The sequence below is a fragment of the Oncorhynchus mykiss genome, chromosome 21, assembly GCF_057628025.1.
Source record: "Oncorhynchus mykiss isolate SJ-2025 chromosome 21, ASM5762802v1, whole genome shotgun sequence".
Classification (NCBI taxonomy): Eukaryota; Metazoa; Chordata; class Actinopteri; order Salmoniformes; family Salmonidae; genus Oncorhynchus; species Oncorhynchus mykiss.
This window is the reverse complement of record NC_143042.1, coordinates 37814871-37820870: the sequence shown is the minus strand read 5'-3', so window position 1 is coordinate 37820870 and position 6000 is coordinate 37814871. Positions and strand designations below refer to the sequence as shown.

The 6000-nt window shown below is 41.3% G+C and overlaps 1 protein-coding gene across 9 annotated transcripts in view; it reads left to right on the top strand.

Annotated features, from left to right (window-relative positions):
- The first annotated feature begins 768 nt into the window (after positions 1 to 768).
- kdm6ba (lysine (K)-specific demethylase 6B, a) overlaps positions 769 to 6000 on the top strand; it is a 153804-nt gene continuing 148572 nt past the window's right edge. For 3 of the 9 annotated variants that reach the window (XM_090214591.1, XM_036957915.2, XM_090214596.1), the window contains exon 1: positions 781 to 1446. The gene's annotated coding sequence lies outside the window, so the exon portion shown is untranslated. Of the gene's footprint in view, positions 1447 to 6000 lie in introns of all 9 variants that reach the window. The other 6 variants (XM_090214593.1, XM_090214587.1, XM_090214588.1 and 3 more) reach the window with 4 other exon arrangements.

Sequence of the window (6000 nt, the reverse complement as noted above, 5' to 3'; positions counted from 1 at the left end):
GGAGAGACCGTTAAGGGCCTCTTTATGTGGCCCAGGTCTGGGCTGTGTGTGTGTGTGTGTGCGTGTGCTACCAGTTGTTGTTCGGGAGCTCATAGCAACATGCTGAATTCAAATTCAAATAAGCTTTTAAGTTCCTCTGAGGCAGTGTTGCAAGGGAAAGTGTTGGCTCAGTCTTGTTTGTTGAAAGCGAGAAACGCATTTTTAATTTGAGATGAGAAAACTCTCAACGTAACATGTACAGTCGTTATTGTGCATTACACTTTCTGAAGAAGAGGAGTGTGTGTGTGTGTGTGTGTGTTTCAAAGGGTCAATAGTAAAAAAAATCACCTTGTCTTTTACAGAACTCCTCTGGTGTTTGTTTGAGGCATTTTCTATTGGAAGCAAACCTTTCCAGTCTGCTTATTCAATTAAATGCTGTAAAACGAGATCCACTATTCCTAGAGAAATGTTTTGTAAAATCCAATGTGCTAACCCTTGATAGTGTGTTTAGTAAACTAACTATTATCCACGGTGGTGAACTGGCCTGTTATCTAAAGGAAATCACTATATAAAATCACTTTATAAATCCTAAATGCCCCTTATGGACTTACATTATGTCCAACTGAAATTATAGCAGAAATTATTGATCAAACCCTCAAATAATGGAAAAATCAGGGTCATTTGTGCTCTGAAGAATAGAGGCTAAGAGCATTTCAGCAAGCCCTACAGTGTGTTTGCCAGTGAGTAATAAGGCTGGCAGTTTATGTCCAAGACTCGTCCACCAAAAATAAACCTGCATGAGAGGGAAAGAGAGAGAGAGCGAGAGGGAGGGAGGAGGAAGATAAGAGCCATTACAACAGAGAAGAGTTGGGAAAACAGTATGCGTTTCAATTGATTAAGAACTGCGCAATTTCTTAGTATCCATCGCCGCTTTGGTCTTGGTGTCCTAAAATATATTAATATCTAAAGGCTTGTTTGGATTGAACATGCGTGTGGCAAACCCGCCCGCGGTGCACGCATAGCCTATACCGGCGGTTGTAGCAGCTACGTACTTCGCTTGGCGATTTTGAAACGGAATGTTCAATTCTTCTGCGAGAGGGCTGTACATTCATTTTGGAAGACGATAAGCAAGATTAGAGATTACTGTACAGCTTTGAAATTGTGCAACAACACGAGACTAATCGTTGTGCCATGCCCATGGCTGATTCTCTAAATGCTCTCATCTCTCCCAAGCAACGATTTCATAATGTGTCTGCGTGTACAGTTTCTGCAAGACGACATTTTCTAAATGGAGTAAGGATTTTTGACACATTATTCAGCTATTACTTAATTTGGGGAACGGTTTTGGGAGGCTACGTGGCTGAACGAACGTCATTCGTGTGGAAAGAAGATGTGTTACGACGTTATTTTTTCTGTTACAGTGTGCAGCAACGGCACCTCCCATGAGAAAGCAGCATGCACAAACAGGTACGATAAACGATGTTACTGTTATAGACTAATTAACACAGGCTTATAATGTTGCATAATTAACCAGAATTGCCGTATCAGAGAATGTTTACCCAAAATTAGATCTAGGACGAATGGCATTGAGTTAATGCCTACTTTATAGGCTACTGGTATGCTATGTCCAACGCTTGTAACCAACGCGCATAATCATCTCTTAATTAGGATGCATTGTTCCAAACATTTATTAGGCAGGCTACTACAACGTCACAAGGTAGATGAGAAGTTTCCTATTCTTTGCCTAAAACTACTAAGACGTAGGCTTTAGGAAAAGTAGCAAACGCATTTTGCATGTTGCGTTTCTGCCAGCTGTGTTTTATCCTTTCACAATTAGTAATATCGAAAGTGTTTACAATATGGTCATCTGGTTACAATAACGATGGGTTTACGGGAACCCCGTATGAGTAGACGATGTTGTAATCGCCTAGTGACGGGCTGGTGTGCTGCTTTCGGTTCAACCTTTTTACTCTTCTAAAACGTGATCAAAACCTACATGTGGCTTGAAGTTGTATCTTTCTCGGTGGTGCCAGGGTCCAAAATGTCCTGTCTGTGATATTTAATGAAATAATGGTTAAGTAACCGCGGCCATTGAATGAAATCTGGGCCTTCCAGTGTTCGGGGAAGGAGTGTCGCATTTTCTTTCTGAAATGTCATGTGGTGAAGTTGTGGCGGGTTCCGTAGAATTTCCAGGAAAAGCGTTTGAATTTGTTCAATGTAATTTTTTTCTCTCTCCATATTCTTGCCAGTTCTGTCTCCGCCCACTTGATTCACGTCCTTATTTTCGCCACTAGAGGACGCCACAGGTCTATAAAATGGGCTTGACGTGGCTCTGCCTGGCTATCGGGGTTTTCTGCTGGAAGTTTTTTAAAAGGTTATGGTTAGGCATTATGGTAAGGCAACATACACCCGAAGCTTTTATTTTGACGTTGATAGATTACCACCTAGCTTTACAGGAAGCCTACTGATCGTAACAGTTTGAGGGCTGATAGTTGGCACCCACTTCACTTGAAAAATAGTTTGCCCTACAGCCAATTCTGTCGAATCAAAATATTTTGCATAAAACAATCCGATTTCGACAGATATGTCTGAGACGCAAAGAAAGTTCAAGGAGAGGGGCTACAAAAATGATCAGATTAATATTGCCATTGAGAAAATTCAAAACGAGACATGACCTTTTTCAAGGGCAGTCTCGCAAAAATACGCATTCTTGTGTTCTAACTACCCGCTATTTAAAGCGTTCTGACCAAATTAAGGGAATCGTTCACAAACATTGCAACATTCTAAAATCCGATGATAGTCTCGGTAATGTGTTTTCGAACCTTCCCTTGGTCGTATTCTCGCGGGGCAGAAATCTAAGAGACCAATTGGTACACTCTTATTTACCACCCCAAGATATTCCTGAACAACGTCTATTTGCGCCCCTACTGGATGGAAATTACAAATGTAATGGCTGTGCTCAATGCACTTATATATGTAGATCCCTCAAACACCCACAAACAGGGAAATCGATCCCAATTAAAAGGTGTGTTCCACTAAAACGTGTTCCACTAAGGCAGTTATTTATCTTATAACTTGTCATTGTGGTAAAAATGATGTGGATAAAACAAAGCGCGAATTAAAAGTACGTATCTCAGAGCATCGTAGTACCATTAGGTGTAAACACTTTGCTTACCCAGTTGCGGCCCACTTCTTGGAGGCAGGCCACTCGATTTCGTCTCTGCGTTATATTGGCATCGAACATGTCACCCTCCCTAGGAGAGGGATAATTTATTGTTAAAACGAGAGTCTGTCTGGATCTTTAACTTAAAGACCCTTGCTCCCTTCCGTCTCAACGTATACTTTGGTCTGAAGCCATTCTTGTGATTATTGTGACTTTGCCATTGTAATTGTTTGTAAGCTTGTGTAGTCGAAAATGAGTTTATGATCGTATGCTATCCATTTGTTGTTTGTATGCTGTTCTTTGTATGCCATTTTAATATTTGATAATTAACCAATGATATTAGGCCACTCTTGGCCATGATTACAGACACCTGTGTCTTTTGACACTATATAAACGAGTCATCCTGCAGTGTTTGTGATTATACCCTGATGAAGACAGTTTGGCTGTCTGAGCTCCTAGTGTGCGGTCCTCTTATTTTCACGTTTTCTACTCCGCTAGCCAGCACCTCGCCTAAATAGTTGTGCGGTTTTTTTCTTCTTCTATATTATAACCAGTAGTCACTAAAACAATACTTGTAGTTGAGATTAAATCAAGTCAAATTGTATTTGTCAGATGCTTCGTAGACAACAGGTGTAGATTAACAGTGAAGTGCTTACTTACGGGTCCTATACCAACAATACAGAGTTAAAGAGAAGATACCAAATTAAATAGAAATAGTGACAAAATTCAAACATATTGGGTGCGTTCGTAAATTCAGAGCGTTTTTGCTCCGGAGTGTTCAGAGCGCACACTGGACGTTCTGGCCGAGGAGTACATTCTGGGTTGATCTGAGCGTTCTGACCTCACAACGGCTAACTGGCTAACGTTGGCTAACTTGCTAGCTACTTCCAGACACAAATGAGAGAACAGCCGCCCAAGCAGAGCTGATTAGACGGTTTCATGTTATCCAGAGCGTTGGTGACTGTAACGTTGCTGCTGGCAACAATTGAATTATGATTTTTCTCCGAGGTTTACTGACACTTGTCATATTCAAGGGGTTTTGAGCGTTTGTATATTCCTCAGTTATTCTGCGCTCTGGCACCCGCAGAGAGGGCTCTGAAATCGGAGTAGATAGCCAGAGTGAATTTACGAACGCACCCATTGACGCAACACACACTCACACATAGACACACTTTAACATTCTTCACATACGCTACTCTGTTTATTATCTATCCGGATTGCCTAGTCATCTTTACCCCTACCTACCTGCAGTGGCCATTTTAGCATGTACATCTTGTTGGGGAAAACACATTTGGGGGGGGGGGGGGGGTGCATGCCAGCAAAGCTACTAAACAATACATTAATTGTTCTAAAACGGTGACACATGTACAGCAACAGAATTCAGAACATGGCCCGTTCTTACATTATTCTCTGTGTACACCAAGTCAGAACCGTAGGATAAGAAAAGGGAGCATATAAGCAGACAGTGAATGCTCTTACAATGCTCTTACTCTTTCGGATGGGACGTTAAACGGGTGTCCTGACTCTCTGAGGTCATTACAGATCCCATGGCACTTATCGTAAGAGTAGGGGTGTTAACCCCGGTGTCCTGGCTAAATTCCCTATCTGGCCCTCAAACCATCACAGTCACCTAATAATCCCCAGTTTACAATTGGCTCATTCATCCCCCTCCTCTCCCCTGTAACTATTCCCCAGGTCGTTGCTGCAAATGAGAACGTGTTCTCAGTCAACTTACCTGGTAAAATAACAGGTAAATAAAATTCAATGATTACATTTCTCTAAAACAGGTTATAGGCTACATGTGACCCACCAAGTCAGAACCGTAGGTGAAATTAATTAAGAGGTGAAAATAAACCAAATTATTAGGGTGAGGCACATGGGCTACTAACAACTTACTACACAACATACACTTAGTATTACTTTCTTAGCTACAGTATACATATTTCCCTGGCATATTACATAATTTATGCATCAGTTTACAATACATTTTTGGACTCATCTTGTTGTGTTGTGCTCACTTGAACAGGAAGGTGGAGCGGCGGTCCTTCATTGGAAAATTTTGTCATCAAACTTTGTCATCAAAGTCTGGCATTTTCTGAATGTATGGTGCTTTCAAGACAACTGGGAACTCTGAAAAAAACAAGGTCGAATGATGATAACATCAGTGATCTTCAGGTCGTAGATCGAGAAAGAGGCCCAAGTTCCCGATTTACAATTCCGAGCTGGATGACTGTTCAAAACGTATTTTCCCAGTCTGAGCTCAATTGTTTCCCGAGTTCCCAGTTGTCTTGAACTCACTGAAGTCAGATTTCCCAGATCCGAGTTAACAGTTGTTTTGAGCACGGCAGAATTCATGCTGGATTGATAGCATGGCCAATGTTGCTCTACCCTTAGATTTGGCGGTGATGTAGTTTCCCCATGAGTGACAGAACGCTGAGCCAATCATGGCGCAACTAGAGAACATTACCAACCCCTACGCTACGTATTTTCTGCTGGCTACCCCACCACAACATAAAGCACTGAGCTGCACCTGCGTTTTGGAGCTGTCTTACTAAAAAAAAAAAAAAAAAAGAGACCATGTTTGTATGCGGCTTTATTAACTTATTTTTGCAAACTGATATATGACACATATTAATTCCAAAATAACATGAAAGACAGGCAACCTTTTTTTAGCTTAAAATGTAGGGCTCAAAACCCACCCTGAATGTTGGGTTGCCACCGCCTACATGCATATATTACCTGCACATATTACCTGCACATATTACCTGCATATATTACCTGCACATATTACCTGCACATATTACCTGTAGATATTACCTGTAGATATTACCTGTACATATTACCTGCACATATTACCT